General features: G+C 37.8%; 1 long non-coding RNA gene across 1 annotated transcript in view; it reads right to left on the bottom strand.

Annotated features, from left to right (window-relative positions):
- Positions 1–623: 623 nt before the first annotated feature.
- LOC118764094 overlaps positions 624–20,731 on the bottom strand; it is a 32,697-nt gene continuing 12,589 nt past the window's right edge. The window contains exons 2-3 of the long non-coding RNA XR_004999885.1: positions 3,090–3,142; positions 624–1,022 (exon numbers count right to left, since the gene is read on the bottom strand). This is a non-coding gene — a long non-coding RNA (uncharacterized LOC118764094). The remainder of the gene's footprint in view (positions 1,023–3,089; positions 3,143–20,731) is intronic.

Below are 20,731 nucleotides of genomic sequence, written 5' to 3'. Positions count from 1 at the left end.
GTATATATATATATATACATACAGCGGTTGGGCAAAATAATGGATACATCTTAAAATTTCAAAAAAATTTATTTAAATTATGGGGTTGGACCGTCTTTGGAAGTAATTACAGCTTGAATTCTACGAGATATGGACTCGTACAAAGTTTGAATTATTTCGAAAGGTATTTTTCTTCATTCATCAGCTAAAACAATCTCCCGTTCTTGTAGTGATGGTGATGGAGGATATCGACTCTTCACTTGTTTTTCCAAATGGCACTCTAAATGTTCAATAATATTGAGATCTCGGGACTGAGGTGGCCAGATATGATGTCCAACTTCACTAGAATGTTCCTCGTGCCATTCAGTAACAACTTTAGCCGTGTGAATTGGTTCATTATCATCAGGAAGCATTGCGTCATTCCCCCACCCGAAAACAGTCCCGCAAACATAGGTTGAATGTGACCAGACAAAATGCTTAAACAGTCTTGACTATTAATTCTGCTATGAATTGAAACAAATGGGCCGGTGGATTTCCAAGATATGCCCCCCCCCCCAGATCATCACAGATTCTCCTCTATTCTTCCACTGCTCCAGGGACCAATTCTGTAGGTTTTTGCTCCACTCTAAACGCTTTGCAACGTTTGTTTTTGAAAGTAGTGGTTTTCTGATTGCAGCCCTCCAGTGAAATCTGGCTTTGTGCAGCTCCCGGCGAATAGTTTTTTGTGGAAACTGGGTTCTTGAGGTGGAGATTAAGCTCTGCGGTAAGTATGGGAGCTGTACTTTTCTGATACTTTCTAACAATTCACGTAAGAGTCCGACGGCACCTAACTGAAAAATTTTGTGTTTTTTTCTTCGAGAGTTTTGCTTCGACGAGGAGGGTTTTACCTCTTTCTCAAAGGCTGTCATTACTTGATACACCAAACATTTCGGCTGTTTTCGTTACGCTAGCGCCTACCATACGAGCACCAACAATTTTGTTTCTGTGAAAGACCGATTGCTATGTCATTTCAATGAATTTTAATTACCTTTTTCTGATGATATCTGAAAAGAAACAGCAATCTTCGCAAACCTTGTGAAGCAACAGTGATAATAAATAATCAAGACTTTCACGGTTTTACAGATATTTGAAAATTATGATGCTATGATGCTAGGTGTTTCCATTATTTTGTCCAACGCCTGTATATATATATATATATATATATATATATTATATATATATATATATATGAGAGTATTGTAGTTTGCTTGAAGCATTGTGTATTGTTTGTAAAGAATAAAAAGTTTTGAATGGTAGAACAATGCACTATAATATAAACAATGGGCTATATACCTGTTGTAATTTAGTCATCCATAAACTTTTTATTCTTTATGTATGTATATGTTTGTGTGTCTGTGTTTGTCCCCCACCACCATCGCTTGACAACCGATGATGGTATGTTTACTTCCCCGTAACTTACCGGTTCGGAAGAAAATATCGATAGAATAAGTAATAGGCTTACAAAGAATAAGTCCTGGTGGTCAATTCTTTCGACTAAAAGCAGTGCTTCAAACTGGCTGCAGTCAAATGGCTGAAAACAGTAAAAAACTAAAAGGATATATATATACATACATATATATATATACATACAGAAAGAGAGAGAGAGAGAGAGAGAGAGAGAGAGAGAGAGAGAGAGAGAGAGAGAGAGAGAGAGAGAGAAGGAGAGATGTAGAAATACATAGATGATACATACATACGTACCTACATACATATATACATATATACATACCGGCTGTCCATAGATATCCATTTTTTCTTTCATTTCCAAAGTGATGTTTATATCCGCAGGCCAGCTGACCTCTATGACGGTACATCCGACAGATGTAGCCTTGAATCTTTGTTGGAAACCAGCTACCTCCTCAGTGGAAGATTTATAATAATTAAGAAATACAAGACACACACACAAACATTCACACGCACACATATATGTCTATATATATATACATTCTTTTATATTTTCAGTCCAATGACTTTGGCTATGCTGGAGCACCGGCATTAGTGTGTGACGCTTATTTATTTATTTATATATAAATATATATACATACACACACTCACAGACACGCATATATATTCTCTTTACTCTTTTACTTGTTTCAGTCATTTGACTGCGGCCATGCTGGAGCACCGCCTTTAGTCGACCAAATCGATCCCATGACTTATTCTTTGTAAGCCCAGTACTTATTCTATCGTTCTCTTTTCCGAGCCGCTAAGTGACGGGGACGTAAACACACCAGTATCGGTTGTCAAGCAATGCTAGGGGGACAAACACAGACACACAAACACACATACACACACATATATATATATATACATATACATATATACGACAGGCTTCTTTCAGTTTCCGTCTACCAAATCCACTCACAAGGCATTGGTCGGCCCGGGGCTATAGCAGAAGACACTTGCTCAAGATACCACGCAGTGGGACTGAACCCGGAACCATGTGGTTGGTTAGCAAGCTAATTACCACACAGCCACTCCTGCGCCTATTCATGCTAATATAAATAATAATATATCTTTTATCTTGTTTCACTCATCGGACTGCGGCCATGTTGGGGCACAGTCTTGAGGAATTTTAGTCAAATCGACCAAGTACTTATTTTCTTTTGAAGCCTTGTGCTTATTCTATCGGTCTCTTTTGCCGAAACGCTATTTTACGCGAAGGGAAACACACCACAACCGGTTGTCAAGCGGTGGTGGGGGACAAACACAGACATAAAAAACATAAACATACACATACGCACACACACAAATTCACACACACACACAAAACAGAAGTGGTTTAAATTGGCTAGTGGCATGTATTTGTACAAGTTGAAGAAGTGTATATATGTACGTAAGTATATGTATATGTGTATGTGCGTGTGTGTGTGAGTGCGAGCGTATGTGTGATGCAAATAATGAAACAATGAAACAATAAAAAGGAAAAATAAATCTTAGTTACTTGAACTTCTGTTGACATTTCATTCAACAAGTTCATAGCTGGTCTTTCACTAAACAACAGGATTCACTCAGTTAATCTAGGCTATGATTAAAAAAAAAAAGAAAAAAAAAAACTAAAATGCACTCACCTGGAAAACTTGAATGCTATAATGTTCCAGTTGAACTGTTTACATTCATGGGGCTGAATGAAAAAAAATTCCATTAGCAAACGAAAGAATACAAAAGGAAAATTAGAAACAATATCAGATAATACGAAACCAAAGAGCCGATAGCCACGTTGTCGTTCGTTTTGCTAGAAATAACTACCAAATCAGGTACAATTTATACCGTACTATTGTTCAAATGGAGGGAAATTGAATATAGGTTTCGTGGTATTCTATTTCTGGAAATAAGATGTAATAACCATCTCTGGAATAATTATTTTATAATTAAGTTTTTAGGAGTTGATTCTGGTTTAAAAGAACTCAGCAGCCGTTTTAATGGCAAATGTAACACTTTACATATTTTTAGCTATATATAAGCGGAACAATGTTAGAGATATATTCAATAAAATACTGAATACTGCTTTATCAGCCGCGAGAGAACCTTTCACATAGAAGCTTGATGTTTACAGATCATAGCAAATAAGAATCGTCTTGCATGGGATTTCCGGCCCGCATAACAGATGATTCTCATCTGCTACGATGTATGTGTAGTTTTATGCACGATGTTCCTATACGAAAGGATCACTTGAGGCTAACAATGCAGTATTTGATGCGCTGACAAGGTATCAATGTTAAGTTGGTATGGGTGGAGTGAAGCAAAATGATTAAGTGGGGCAAAATCAGTAACTTTTGATTTCTCCTTTGAGAATAAATAGTGGTCAGCATAGCTGCTGTTAAAGTTGAGGGATTCAAACATAGTCAGGTGACAGGTAGAAGAAATTTTTTCTCAACTTTGACTCGATTTTAATTGATGTTCCTCATAAAATATCTGGATATGTTGTGATACTTAAGAATGAAGATTCTTTTCTCTGTTGCATTCTTAGGCAATTTCTCCCCAGCACTAATGTCCAATTAGCAACTTTTCAATTTTCAGAACAAAAACAAAAAAGGGCAAAAAAGTTTAAGGTGGGCAAAATAAGTAATGACTAATTTCTCTTGTTCAACTACATGGTACTAGTTGTGTTTGAGGGGAGATGTCTGAAGTTCGTGTGACGCGGGTGGACAGGATGAGGAATGAGGAGGAGCGAAAGCGAGCAAGAATGAGGGAAAAACTAACAACCAAAATGGATAGCCGAATGTTGGGGTGGTTTATCCACATGGAGAAGATGGATGAGGAGGATGATGAAGGCAGAAGTGGTAGGCAGTAGAACCAGAGGAAGACCTCGGCTTGTGTAGATGGATGGAGTGAGGAAAGCTTTGGTAGTTAGAGATGTTGGAGTGAGAGAGGCAAGAGAGTTTATAAATGAGAGGAAAGATTGGAGAGTATTTGTGGACGGATGAGAGTGTTTTGATGTTCCTCAAAGGAGTATGGAACCAGCATGATGCGGCGGAGGTTGCGTTCTATGCGTTGACCCGAATATATAACGGGGTCCACCTCTTTGAGATGGGAAAGAAAGGGAATGCCTGGTGTGTGTCTTGTGGCTACCGGCTCCTAAAAAATTGGGGAATAGGTCTGGGTATATATAAATTTGTCTTTTGTATACCCAATGAGAACGGGTACACTGTAACATTCATGTTATATAGTTTTTAATGCATTTGGAGAAAGCTATTTGCTTAGCTACTAACGTTTTCGCATGGTACTCAACATTTGCAAGCATCTATGACTTTCCTGATGCAGTAAATATTATTTATTATGCTCCGCTCCCCATGAAGATTGCCTTTTGTTACAAATACTGCTTTTCTCGCTAATAATTAATTTTTGATAAACGGGCATTTAATCTCAATGTGACTTAAAACTTAGAAAAGTCTCAGAGAAGATATGAAGTTAAGTTATATTGTAGTTATTTATATTAATGAGGATCGCTTACCACGCCTCTGAGCTACGGAATTATGAAGATAAAATCTTATGAAAACTGTAAACCTTTACTGGCATCAGGAGTACGATTGGCAGCTGTGACTTGATTCAGAGAAACACCAAAAGAAGGTTGTTTAAATATGTATATGAACATTATATACAATATGTTTTATAAATACATATTTTGGAATATATTCTATGGATGTAGATTGTATGGTAAATAACTTCACAGAAAGCAAAACAGAAGAATAGATGATTTGTTCTTTGTTTCCGCGCGATAAATGCCATTTGTGGCGGTATCAGTTTCCAATTTGTCATAAAAGTTAGGCTTACTTAGTCGAGCACATATGCTTATTACACTTACTTATTCGAGCACAATTCATGCATTCACATGTTGAATGAAAGTTATTACTTTAAAGTTAATACGGCGAGCTGACACAATTGCAATAGCGCTGGCTTTACGTTCTGAGTTGAAACATATTTGAGTGCAGCTTTGTATTTCCTCCTTTTGGGGTTGATGAAATAATTAGCAGTGGAGCACTGTGGTCGGTGAAATAGGTACCAATAGAACCCTGGAGTTGATGTAATCAACTTGCCCTCTCCACCCACGAAATTCCGGGCCATTTACCTATAGTAGAAATGATTGTTTTTAAAGTACGTTTAAGAATTAAAATGGAGCGTTTGCTGATGATGGTGTGTCTCTGTACAGAGTGACGTGTGAAGTTTATTTAAAAATTGGCGCTGACTGGGAATTTTTTAACGAAATTCGACACATAAACATAATCACAAGATGATGTGCGTTTTCCACATGCAAACTCACGCAAACACAAATGCAGTTGAATGTGCATGTGAATGTCCGTTTGAACAAATCCAAGCTGTATCGTTCGATAAGCTAACAACTCCTCGGCTCCACAGAGTCCATTACCCTGCATATGTGCGTTTACGTGACGGTACATATGCTTGTGTGTGTGTGTGTGTGTGTGTGTGAAAATCCTATACAATAAGGATTTCAAAGTTTGCCACAAGGGCGGCAAAACTTAGGGAGAGGATGAGTCAATTACATCGACCCGGGTGTTTCACTGGCACTTAATTTATCGACCCCGAAACAATCCCAGTGTTTCACTGATATTTACTTCATCAACCCTGAAAGGATGAAAGGCAAAGTTGACCGCGGCAGAATTTGAACTACAAACGAAGCGGCTGACGAAATACCGCTAAGCATTTCGTGCGGGGTGCTAACGATTCTGCCAGCCTACCGCCTTAAATTCCAGTGCAATAACATTTAGCTAACCATACACTTGTCTGTGGGAGTTTCGTCTCAAACTATAACAAAAAGTCTCCGAGTAAAGAATTGGTTGATATTTGTTTCGCATTTTATAAAACTCATCACTCAATCACAGAAATTAGAACGCGCAAATCTCCATATGAGAAGCATAAACTATTAATGATGATATGAAGTTAATTTACTAGATGGAAAGTTAACAATCGGGAATTTATTAAGCGACGCAAATGTACAGCGTTATTTAAATAAATTTGCATAAGGAAACCCCATAAAATGCAAGTTACTCATTTAATCTCACTATGAGTCTATAATCGTCGGTGAAGTCATCTAATGTGCATCTTTTAACGCTAAATCACCAAATCTGTTATTATTATGCATTCAATCACTAAGTGCGTGTATATTTAATAGTAAATTACTAAAAGCATGTTTAGTAAACATATTTTAACTGATTTCAATATTCATAGTTATATAAATAACAAAAAGTAGCGTTAGTATCTTCGTTTTACTCACACACACGTACGCACTCGCATACACGACTGGGTGGGTTTGTATACGCGTATTTCTGTACGCGCGTTTTTTTTCGTCAAGGATAGATAGGAGGAAGAAAGTGAGTGAGTGAGTGAGGTAAGAGAGAGAGAGAGAGAGAAGAGAGAGAGAGAGAGAGAGAGAAAGAAAGAGAGAGTGTGAGTGTGTGTTTACAGGAAAACATAAAACGCTGGCAGGTAGCGTTTGATTATTTGATTCTAATGATCCTACATTAATACTCAACCAAAAATTCTGTTTGAGAACATGGAAAGAGTGCTTCAGCCGAATGAACTATAATGTATTATCATTATTATCATTATCATCATCATTATTATCATTATTATCATTATCATCATCATCATCATCATCATCATCATCATTATTATTATTATTATTATTATCATTATTATTATTATTATTATTATTATTATTATTATTATTATTATTATTAGTTAGTAGTAGTAGTAGTAGTAGTCGTAGTAGTAGTCGTAGTAGTAGTAGTAGTAGTAGTAGTAGTAGTAGTAGTAGTCTGCGTGTTCTTTTATTTTTGTTTTTGTCGCATGGCAATATAACAAGATGTTTGCATACTAAGATCATTAGCTTCGCTTCTACAAACAAATATATTTCTTGTGTGTGTGTATGTGTGAGTGTGTGTGTGTGTGTGTTTTGAATAGTGGATCTTGAAGCACTTGAAGCTATAAATAATAGCACGTAAAATATGACGTTAACAAATATAATAATTATTTTTATGGAACCTCTTCTCCCCCATTTCAGCTCTGACCAACGTTATCTCTCCTCATAAAACCTTCCCAGCCATCTTATTCGCAGATTCTAGGCCTCTCCCTATATTGTTCACACAATCTTTTCAGTTTTTAAATGCCAGCCTGTAAGGTGAGTGAATTAGAGCTGCATTTCTTTGGCAGCAGTTCAAACGGTCATATCAGAGTCTGAATATTCATTGAAAGTAATTTAGCTGTCATTTCAAGCAAGCTGCTTGGTCAGGTATAGCATTTATGTGGTCTGCGGTTTTACAAAGGATGTCCATGCCAGCTGTAGATAAAGTGATAAAACTCTTTTTTTTCCGCAATAAATACTCTTTTACTTGTTTCAGTCATTTGACTGTGGTCATGCGGAAGCACCGCTTTTTAGTCGAGCAAATCGACACCAGGACTTATTCATTGTAAGCCTAGTATTTAATCTACCGGTCTCTTTCGCCGATCCGCTACGTTACGGGGACGTAAACACCAGCATCGGTTGTCAAGCGATGTTGGAGGGACAAACACAGACACACACACACATATATATATATATATACGTATATACGATGGGCTTCTTTCAGTTTCCGTTTACCAAATGCACTCACAAGGCTTCGGTCGGCCCGAGGCTACAGTAGAAGACACTTACCCAAGGTGCCACGCAGTGGGACTGAACCCGGAACCATGTGGTTGGTAAGCTACTTACCACACAGCCATGCGTATCTATTTTTTCTTTTTCGTTTGTTTTCATCTGTTTATGCATTCTTTTTTGTCATCGTTTTTTTCTTTTATTCAACTTCATCAATGTAAACAGTTCACTTGGAACATTTTAATATTCGAAAGTTTTCCAGGTTAATGATTTCTAATTCTCTTCGATCATAGCGTAAATTAACTTACGGGCTGCTGTTATTAGGTGAAAGACCAGCTGTGAAATTGTATTCAAGGAAATATAAATAATAATTCAAGTGACAGCTATTGTTATCACTTTATCTACGACTGGCATGGACATCCTTTGTAAAACCGCAGACCGCATAACATATTGCACATTGTAAATCGACCTACACTATTAAACTAAGCAAAAAAGAAAGAGAAAAAATTAATGTATTTGATTATTGTATGTTGTTTATTATTATTGTTTTAGTGTGTTACCGTGACAGAATATGGTTACTGGATCAGAAAGGAGGCCAACTCTATAAGAAAAGCCCACAAATTCACCTTGGGCTAGTGTCTTCTACTATAGCCTCGGGCCGACTAAAGCCTTGTGAGTGGAATTGGTAGACGGAAACTAAAAGAAGACCGTCGTATATATGTATACAGAAAACAGAAAAGACAGAAAACAGGCAGTTGTGAGCAATGGAGCCACCTCCAGGGAAACGCAAATAACAAGCGGTGTCCCACAGGGCACTGTCTTGGGGCCACTGATGTTCATAGTGGCCCTTTCAGACATGCCTTCAGTTGCTACGATGACCACCCTTGCTAGCTATGCAGATGACACAAAAGTCTCCCACGCAATACAAAACCCTGAAAATATTGCGCATCTGCAACATGAGCTGGACACAATATACAGGTGGGCTGAGGACAACAACATGCAGTTTAATGCAGGTAAGTTCCAGGCCCTGCGCTACTGGCACACAAAGGTAAATGACGTGAAGACTGGATACACTGGCCCAGGAAGAATTGCAATCCCTGAGTCAAAATCAGTGCGTGACCTGGGCATTGACATGAGCAATGATGCATCTTTCCAAATGCATATTGCTAATCTGGTGATAAAATGCAGACGGCTAGCTGGATGGATTCTCCGAACTTTCAGAACAAGAGAGAAGGAGACACTGATGGTCCTATGGAAAACATTTGTCCTCAGCCGCTTGGACTACTGCTCCCAACTTTGGTCACCACACAATATAAAACAAACAGCAGAACTCGAAGCAACTCAGAGAAGCTACACAAAGAAAATCGTCTCAATGCAAAATGTCAGCTACTGGGAAAGACTGAAGGTATTAAACCTCTTCTCCCTGGAGCGGAGGCGGGAGAGATATGCAGTGATATACATCTGGAAAATCCTGGAGGGTCTTGTCCCAAACTTTGGCATTCAAAGTTACTTCAACCGCAGAACGGGGCGCCGCTGCGTGGTGCCAAGGATTCAACATCACCATCAAAATACAGGTCCAGATACTGCAACAGCTTGGGTTTCAGAGGACCACAGCTCTTTAACATCCTCCCTAAATGCCTGAGAGACTTACATGGTGTGGATGTGGGTTCTTTAAAACTAAACTGGATCTCTTCTTGTTGGGAGTCCCAGATGAACCTACCTCACGACAGGAGACACGGATGTGGGAAGCAGCATCGAACTCCCTTGTTGATCAAGTGCCACGTATCAGAGGTGGATTCACAAACTAGTGTAGCTCATTCAGCGGTGGTGCCCCAGCATGGCCGCGGCCTTCGGGCTAAACATTTTTAAGGATTTAAGGATTTAAGGATATATATATATATGTATGTATATATATATATGTGTGTGTGTGTGTGAGTGTGTGTGTGTGTTGTTTGTGTGTCTGTGTTTGTCACCCCAACATCGCTTGACAACCAATGCTGGTGTGTTTGCGTCCCCGTAACCTAGCGGTTCGGCAAAAGAGACCGATAGAATAGAATAAGTACTAAGCTTACCAAGAATAAGTTCTGGGGTCGATTTTCTCGACTAAAGGCGTTGCTCCAGCATGGCCGTAGTCAAATGACTGAAACAAGTAAAAGGGTAAAGAAAGGATTATAATAACAATAACAATGATACATAAATACGGTAAAGCGACATAGCGTTCGAGCAAGAATAATATGTACCAGCAACTAGTCTCCACATTCCTGAAAGAAAGTCATTCGAAAAAAATGGGAGTAGATGAGAAATAACAAGTAGGTATCAGCCACTGAAGATGTAAAATGACGATCAAACATTATGTCAAGCAGTTAGCGGATGCTATCTGGTGCTCGGCTTGATGTTTATTAACACTAAGTCTATAAAGGAAAATATTTTTTCGTTTGCCGCAGTGAATACCTATTGGTTTCAGTTTCTCTATCTATCTATCTATCTATCTATCTATCTATCTATCTATCTATCTATCTATCTATCTATCTATCTATCTATCTGTCTGTCTGTCTGTCTATCTGCCTGTCTGTCTGTCTGCCTGTCTGTCTGTCTCTCTGCCTGTCTGTCTGTCTATCTATATGTTTGCCTGTGTGTGTGTGTGTGTCTGTCTGTCTGTCTATCTATCTATGTCTCTATCTGATGTGGTTGTCTGTGTTTGTGTGTGTGTATATATATATATATATATATATATAAATATAAAGGCGGCGAGCTGGCAGAAACGTTAGAACGCCGGGCGAAATGCGTAGCCGTATTTCAGCTGCCGTTACGTTCTGAGTTCAAATTCCGCCGAGGTCGACTTTGCCTCTCATCCTTTCGGGGTCGATAAATTAAGTACCAGTTACGAACTGGGGTCGATGTAATCGACTTTATCCGTTTGCCTGTTCTTGTATGTCCCCTCTGTGTTTAGCCCCTTGTGGGTAGTAAAGAAATATATATTATATATATATATATATATATATTATATATATATAATCAGTATATACATAGACGCACACACACCTGGGTAATGGGAGGTTGAAACGGTTTAAGAACTTGATGATTAAACCAATTACAAGCAAGCTACTTTAAAACTTGCTATCATTCTGGCATATCATTTCTCTTGATAAATTAGGCAATGAAATGTTGCAAGCAATTGTCAGTTAAATTTAATGTAGCTTATTTTGATTTTCATTTAACAAGAATAACATTCTTAGGACCAACGACTGCAAGAACTTTGTATATTGATACACTGAATAGCTTTTCAAAGGAGAAATTCAACATTGTTTTCCTCCTCTTTAATTTATAGGTATTGTTTTCTGTAACAGTAGCTTTCATTGTTTGAATACAAAGCATTTCTTCGTAAACATTATAATTGCAAGTCAAACTGGATCAACTTTCACCGATAGCCAGTTTAATTGAACAAAACAGAGAAGAGACGTCAATACATTAGGAACAGAGAATGAGTTGCGAACATGTGAAAAAATAGCGAAAATCGAAGTGTAAGAAAGCGAAAAGTTCGAGAAGTGAACTCTGCCAGTACATTCGAGTCTGTGTGGAGGGGACGGTAGCAAAGTCCAGCTATGTAACAGATTCTCATCAGAAAGTCTGCGCCGTCCAAAATTACTCTTATCTGATTCTCAAATAGATGTTATGAAGGTTTTCTATTTTTCCTTCTCTATTCTGCCATCTATCTCTTGTTTTGAGAAAGAGTTTTTTCTTCTGAAAATAGTCTCTAACACCATCTTAACACTGCTGTTCCATATAAAGCGACGATACTGCTATTTTTCAGCCCAGTAGGATACCACTTCAAGCTAGTTATGCAGTGCACTCTGCATTCGATATATATTGCAAGCGGGGAGAGAACTAACTACTATTGTAGCCCCGAGACTATCAGACCTTACGGTTTCGACCTTCTTATGATCATCCTTGCTGATGGATATTTGTCGGCTAGACATAACAGTAGTTCAATCCAGCTCACAATATAGAGAAAAATACGTGACAGGCAATCACTGATCTCGCAACAAACAACGACTAGCAACTCAAGAAAACAAAGATGGAAACAGTATTCAAACAGAAAAGTAGTGTTTAACGCTACCTAAACACACCTGTTCCCTAGGAATCGTTGATACCGCTATTTTATACCCCTTGAAGGCACCTGTGTGTCACTTATTTTTCTATGTATTGCGAGCTGGAGTAAACAACTGTTGTATCTAGCGGACGAGTATCTATCACCGATTATGACCATAACAAGGATGAAACCGTACGGTCTGATGGTCTCGGGGCTAAAATAGTAGGGATCTCTCTCTCTCTGCTTGTCATATATATTGAATGCAGAGTGCACTGCTTAATCAGCTGGAGGAGGTGTCCTCCTGGGGTTACAAATAGCAGTATCGTCGGTTCCTAGGGGACAACCCCGTTTAGGTGGTATGAAATACCACTCGCCAGAATTAATACTGCTTTCATGTCTTTTAGAGATTTTTTGAATAGCTGGTTTCCTTTTTCCTACTTTTAAGCGAAAATCAAGCTTTTTTGTTACCGTTACTGTAAGGCATTGGAAGCTCAGTAATTCCCTCTTTATTGCTGCAGCTTTTTTTTTTCACAGTTTACTCACTTTATTTTTAATTTGTAATTTTTATACCGTATTATGTACTTTTATGATCCATTGCACTTTTAAGAGAAAGTAAAATATATCATGTAAAAGTCATGCACCACACCAGAAGCATTTTCTTTTTAAAAAATTATTTAAAGCAAACGATTTAATACAGGATTAGTGTGGCTATGACCAAGAAAAATCTTTTCCTGTTAATTTCTAGACATAGTTTTATCGATCGATTTCTTTTGCATGTCTAAAAAAAAGACGTATAATTTACTTTTACTTCAATTTTTCTCCAGTGATGCCTATGTTTCTGTTACGTGATATACTGAAGTTAAATTTTACACAAGGAATGTACTTCATAAATTATAGGTATTATCATGGAAGACTCAGTATTACACATATATTAATGTTTTTGCTGACCGTGTTTGTTAGGTGGTCTTCGTATCAGAGGAATTACAGCAACTTAATTTAAGATTGTGCCTGTTAAACTACATGCTTAGAGGTCAGTATGAAGTTCATAGGTAAGTGTTAAGAATTAACATCTTGTAGCATGCTTTTCTTATTTTTGGATGACTTGCAATTAAAATGATCTTGCAACTTAATCTTTGCATGAGCTAGTTAGCGAGGCGTCATTATAGTGGAAGGATTCTGCTCTATCAAAAGATTTTCATTTGGGAATCAGTGATAGTCTCCCTACTCATGCTATAGAAGAGGTTCTTTAAAAATCATGTGAGATGCTATGATTCCATTGTAATATATGTGCATTTTTCATTGAGGTTCTTAAAGATTTTGTTCTCGGAGATTTTGAATGGCATGATAAAAGTTATCTCTCAGATTTTAACGTTATATTTAAGTACTAAATGTACGCGCTAAACACATTCCCTATGTGACTAAGTTGCGTCCATTTGTTCTTTTTGATAAAGCTAAGAAGTCATCTCTATACAGGCCTAACATATTGTTGGAAATTTCTTGGTAAGATGCATAATCTTTTGAAGTCAGATAGTTTTATGCTTTCATACAACTCTATATTGGTATGAATAGATGTAGTGGGCTGAGATCTGTTTCCGTGGCGAAATCGTTATAAAAAGTAACGTTTTACTAAAATGCATAAAAAGTCTCTTTATCATTATTATCTATGTTTTAGTTTTATGCAGGACCTACGATGTTGGATAACAGTTCCCTGTTATTAGCGATTAAGGTATAAGTTTCAGCAATCTCAAATGACGTGGATCGATAAACATACTTATTACTGATATTATTGAATCAATTGATAACAGAATTATTATCAATCCGTTGCAGATTGGTTACTTTTAAATGCTGTTCTTAAACTTGTTCAAAATTTTCTCTCAGGTTTAATTCAGTTAAGCTATAGCTAAGGTTAGGAGTAAAAATACGCCCGTTGTCCTCAATACTTGTGTACGACAGGTCTTTTGCTTTAGAGTTTAATTCATTTAAGAGCTTATTTCTTATGTATATTGTGTATTTCATTATAAATTCATTGGTTTATCGGAAAAATGACTTTTTGCTCAATTTTGACTTAATTTTGAAAATAAAAAAAAAAAAATTCAGGAATTCGACGTTAGCTAACTTGAAGGACCTATTTCATAATGTTCGACGGTCTTAAATATTGGGGATGCAGAGTCATGCTTTAATCTGATATTAAATCGATGTTTCATTTGGTCACAACAATGCAGCTTCTGAGCATGTACCAGTTCTTCAGTTTTCTACAGTAGTTTAATGATGAGCAGATTAATGGAAGGAGTCGAGTATATTTTTTTCAGCACTCTAAGTAGTATAAATGCATACTCAGCGTAGTGGTATAAATGCATGTAAATGCATACGAGGCGGGACTGAAAAGTTTGGGTAAAAGAATGTACAGGGGGATTAGTAAATTATTATTTTAGTCAACATTTTCACCTCTCTGATTTATACTTATTGCAGCGGTCTGTAACTTTTTCTAAGCCCTGTAAAAAAACTCGGAATGTTGGGTCTCCAACCAGGCCTTTGGCGACACCCTTAAAGCCAGGAACTTTACAGCACCCCCTCCTAATCTTCAATAAGAAATTTGCCCAGTGCTACACCAAAAACTCGTGAATGAAAATTACTTAATCAACTCATTGTTCACTATAGAAGTTTATAAATCATGGTAGGTTTGATCACTGTATACAGAATATATATAACGCGACGCAAATGCGCAGAGTTATGCGTATGGATAAAGTAAATCAAACCACAGACGTTGCTATTGGATATAATGTCGCTAGTGGGTACTAATAGTTTCTTGTTATAACTGTAAATCATCAGACGACACTGATGAATCAACCATATTTTTGAAATAGTAGCATAAATGACAAAATTCATATCGCTTTTTTTTTTTCACGATATCAATTCAGCTTCCAATGCCTTTGCTTTTACTGTATTTATTTATTTAGTTATTTAGTTATTCTATGCTTACGCTGATTCTGTAGTTCTGTAGAGTGTTGCAAATATTCATTCAATGCCGATTACATTCAATTAAGTTCTGTAATAATCCACGGCTAACATGGGCCTCTTATTATACAGTCTGTAACTAGCATTAATAGCTGTTTCTGCGATGATGCTTTTAGCCATAATCAATGCTATAACAAACATATTCTTCAAAGATAATCAAATATAATCAAATATGGCCGTCCTTAGATGTATGTGTGTGCGTAAGAGAAGTTATGATAGCGGTTGAAACAGTACTACCACAACAGCCGCAGCAACAAGTACTTCAACTAGCAAAAACAACAGCAATAATGATAAGAATAGTTGCAGCGGCAAATAGTAGTAGTAGTAGTAGTAGTAGTTGTTGTTGTTGATGCTGTAGTGATCGTAGCTGCAGCAGTAGTAGCATTAGTAGTAGTATTAGTATTAGTATTATTAGTGGTGGTGGTGGTGGTGTTGGTTCTAGCAGTAGAGCTAGTAGCAGTAGCAGCAGCAGCAGTAGTACTAGTACTGTGGTGGTGGTTGTGATGGTGGTGGTGGTTGTAGTAGTAGAGGTGGTAGCCATAGCAGTTGCAGTAGCAGCAGCATCAGTAGTAGTAGTAGTAGTAGTAGTAGTAGTAGTAGCGACATTATATCCAACAGCCACATCGCCAACAATATTTCAAGTGATATTAAATACAGGATAATCAACGATAATCAAAATAAAGCAGAACCTGACACATATTGTGGAATAAATATTTAACACACAAGAATTATACTTCCAGAATAGTGCAATTTCATTCCTCAGAGTTGCATGACATCAACCATGGAGGAGATATATAATGCTTAGATAAGGTATGGCTGGACAAAAGGCTATTCCTCAAATTCACATTTTTTTTTCTTTTTTGTCGGATTGTTTCTAATAGGTGGAACTACCATGTAAACGTATCTTAACGCAGGCCAAATATGTGGCTGTGTGGTAAGAAGTTTGCTTCTAAGCCACATGCTTCTGGTTTCAGTCCCACTGTGTGCAACGTTGGCCAGGTGTCTTCTACTGTGACCTCGAGTCAACCAAAGCCTTGTAAGTGGATTGGGAGACGGAATCTGAAAGAAGCTCGTCGTTTATACATACATGCATACATACATACATACATACATACATACATACATACATACATACACACACACACACACACACACACACACACACAATATATATATATATATATATATTATATATATATATATATAATATATATATAGTGGCTGCCCCCTCATTATCGAGTATGGCCATTGCACAAAGCTTAATCAATGTTGTTATCGTGCAATGCCTGTGCAAGAAGATTTTTTTTAAAGTGAGGAAAGGCTGTGCACTGTGTCAATCCCACTCACTAAGCAACAGCAGCCATAATCCGAAAAGAAGAACAAGTCAACATCATCGGTAACCACTTAGCCGCAGGTTTTATGTCGGAGTTATCCCAGTTACCTGAGTTACCATCTCCTAGAAGGATGCCCTAACAAAGTCTAGGAGTCCTTCACTCCCAATGGTTTAACCGCGCGATCGGGTATTCAGTCCGATTATTTCTATGTTCCCGCGCATGATACATCCTTAAGACATTTATTGGTTGACCGTTGACTCTCAAGAATTCCTGCGCCTTTTGACGGGTTTTGTTTTTTTATCCCGCAGGGTGTCCAATAAACGCCCTCCTCACCAAGCAAGCTTGGTGGGGTTGCCGGTTTAGTCGCCGACGACCCGACCATGCAACAGGTTGTACTGGGTAACATGTTACCAGTAGCACTCGAAAGTGACCTGACGTAATATACAAGGTACAAGAATAAGAACAAGCTAAAATTGCTACCAGCTTTTATAGCAAGCTGATGTAAGTAGTTTATCCCGTCCCCTGTGACTTTTAGTTCATGCAATTGAAAAACAAAACCGCATTATTTATGGGATAATTTATGGTGTCGATTCATTCGATTAAAAATTCTTCAAGGTGGTGCCTCAGCATAGTCGCAGTCTAATGACTGAAATAAAGAAAAAATAAAAGCAAAAAATCGGTGGAGGGGAAGGAATAAGCGAAAGGCTTTAATGTTGAATAGGATGGTTACTGATGTTTATTGTGATTGTTCGTAGTAATATATATCTGGATGTTATTGATTGTGGTGGTTCTTATGTAATGGTGGTAGTGATGATGGTAATAGTAATAATACTAATTATTATTTGCATATCACGTAGTCTGGCTGATCGTTTGGGCACTACAGATGACTTTTCACCCGCATCCCCCCACCCATCTTTGTCTTCTGCCTCTCGCACTGCCTCTCTCATCCTTAGTCCTCTCCACTCACAAATGTTGTTTTCCTACCTCTTTTTCTGTCTGCCTCTGTGTCTTCCACCTTTGACTGTTCCCTGAAGTATTGTTTTGGCCATCCCAGATGAGCGGTTGCTTTGTTCAAACCACCTGAGTTTGCGTTTCTTTATCGTGGTAAGAAGTTCCTCGTAGTAATATATATTGCCTGCCATATTCATCTTTTCACTCCCTCATTTGTGACATTATTATAGGTAGTGCTAATAACGATGACAAAGACGTTGGGAAATTTTGATGGTGGTGGACATGGTCGGAGTGTTGCAGTATGATTTGTTATGTTGACAGTAATAAACCCTTCTGCTAACAAGTACAAAGATTGCAATTTTGGAGAAGGAGTTTAGTCAGTTATATCGACTCCAATGCTCGATTGGTACTTATCCCCGAAAGGATAAGGGCAAAGATGACCTGGGCAGGATTTGAATTCACAACGTACAACCGGGCGAAAAGCTGCCAAGCATTTCCTCGGGCTTTACGTTCTGCTATTTCATCGTCTTACACAAATGTATGATAATGTTTTAAAAATTTTGCACACGCCAAGCGATTTAAGTCGATTACATCGACTCCAGAGTTCAGCTGGTAGTTATTTTGTCAACCCTGAAAGAATGAAATGTAAAGTTGACACGGCGGAATTTGAACTCAGAATGTAAAGATTACAAAATGCTGGTAAGGATTTTGTTCAGCGTGCTAAAGATTCTTATTTCTTTATTGCCCACAAGGGGATAAACATAGAGGGGAGAAACAAGGACCGACAAAGGGATTAAGTCGATTACATCGACCCCAGTGCGTAAATGGTACTTAATTTATCGACCCCGAAAGGATGAAAGGCAAAGTCGACCTCAGCGGAATTAGAACTCAGAACGTAGCAGCAGGCGAAATACTGCTAAGCATTTCGCCCGGCGTGCTAACGATTCTGCTAGATCACCGCCTTCGCGTCGACAGTAATAACGTCAATCATGGTTGTGATAGTAAAATACTTGTACGGGCTTGTAATAGCGGTGATGAAACTGAACAAAAGAGTACAGTTTGAATATTAGTGATATACATGCGCTGAAACTGTTGTTGGTAAAAATGATAGTTATGATGATCGTTGTTATGGTTTCATGGAGACAGTGATGCCCACCATAATGGCAAAGAGTTCGTATTCCCTTCTAGTATAGGCACAAGGCCGGCAAATTTGGGAGAGTGGGGGGCTAATCGATTACATCGACAGCAATACTCGGGTATTGCTTATTCAATCGACTCCGAAAGGACGAAACGCAAAGCTGATATCGGCGGAATTTGAACCCAGAACGTAAAGACGAATGAATTACTGATAAGCCTTTTGTCCGGCGTGCTAACTATTTTGTAAGCTCGCAGCCTTTGCAAAGACTCAGTAATATCAATAGAAATACCATACAATACTTCGTTTTTGTATCTAGTTCGCCATATTCTTTATGTGTATTCGAGTGTTAAAACGAATTTTGCAGTGTCTAGGGAGAGCCATTATGGCAATATTCCTAATAGTGCGTGTGTTAATAATATTCGCGTAACGAATCCCCTTAGACACAACCAAATATCATACAATACCTCACGAAATCTAGCAACACCGACGATGACAAAACTATTATTATAAATACAACATCTCGAAAGTAGAAGTACAACCGGTTTTAGAGTTATTATTGTAGTTTTTTATGTTTGCTCAGAACAATGGTGATTTCTTTTAGCAGTCCTATGGCAATGTTGTTTAATCACTCTCTTTATTGCGAATATTGTGTCTCTTGGACAGTTGAATCTTTTAGCTGTTATATGTTGTAATCATTGGAAAGAAACCATAGAAAGACACCGCCTCGAAGGATTTAGCCGAGCAAATCGACCTTTTTTTAAGCCGGACAATTAGTACATTGATCTCGCTTGCCGAGGTCATATGTTACAGGGACGTAAACAACACAACACCGATTGTCAAGTGGATGCTGCGTAGAAACACAACGGAATCACAAAGACACACATATAGATATGTATACACACACACACTCATAGATATGTACAAACACACATACACATTCACACGCACAAGCATACAGTCAAACATACACATATACATACACATACACATATGACTCCGAAAGCACATTATTGCAAAGTGAAATTTGAAACCATAAAATCAACAATATTTATTTAGCAAGTATGTCGAAATTCTAATTTATCTATTAATCCAATTTTTAGAATGTTACATATCTGTAGATATATTTGAATATTTTGGTAAATACTTATAAATAAACAGAAGGTCGATTTTTCTTTCTGTGGTTTCCTATGCTACACCCAAGCCTAAAATCTGGCCTGCCATAGGTTCGTCATCACTCATTTTGAGCAAAAGTTTCCAATGCATTCTACTACTAAATTAAAGTGTAATTCGAGAAAACTATGACCGTTACATCTAACACAACTAGCGACCAGTACGTAGCTTCCATTTTAGCACGTTTTAATTGATGGTGTTATTGGTGTCCTTGTTGACTCCCATGTTATGTCTTATCCTGCAGACGTATGATTAACTGTATTTATTCCATTCTTTTGACATATAGAATAGACTCTGAACAAATGCACACACATCTTCTTCAAAAATTCTGACCACAACGTGAGAGAAAGTTGTGGCGAAAGAGTCAGCAGAAGTTCGACATTACCTTCTGCTGGAGCTTAGGTGTTTCGCTCATAAACACACACATCGCCCGGTCTGAGATTCGAACCCGCAATCTCTCGACCGCGAGTTCGGCGCTCTAACCACTAGGCCATGTGCCTCCACACACACACACACACACACATATATATGTGTGTATGCATGTATGTATGTATTTATGTATGTATGTATGTATGTATGTGTGTGTGTGTATATGTATGTATGTATGTATGTATGTATGTATGTATGTATGTATGTATGTATGTATGACGGGCTTCCAGTTTTCGTCTACCGTGCTCATGCACCGTGTCTGTCTGTCTGTTTCTCTGTCAGTTTTGTCACCAATACCGCTTGATAAGCGGTGTAGTTTTTTTTTATGTCCCTGTGACTTATCAGTTCGGTAAAAGAAACCGATAGTATAATTAGCTGGCGTAAAAATAAAAATAATGAGCTCGATTCGTTTGACTAAACTTCTAATGGCAGAAAGAAGTAAAAGAATAAAATATCAAAAGTATAAAATTATAAAAGAATTTGACTACACTACC

The sequence above is a fragment of the Octopus sinensis genome, linkage group LG7, assembly GCF_006345805.1.
Source record: "Octopus sinensis linkage group LG7, ASM634580v1, whole genome shotgun sequence".
Taxonomy (NCBI): Eukaryota; Metazoa; Mollusca; class Cephalopoda; order Octopoda; family Octopodidae; genus Octopus; species Octopus sinensis.
Note: the sequence above shows the minus strand (reverse complement) of the source record. Positions and strands in the feature narration are given on the sequence as shown.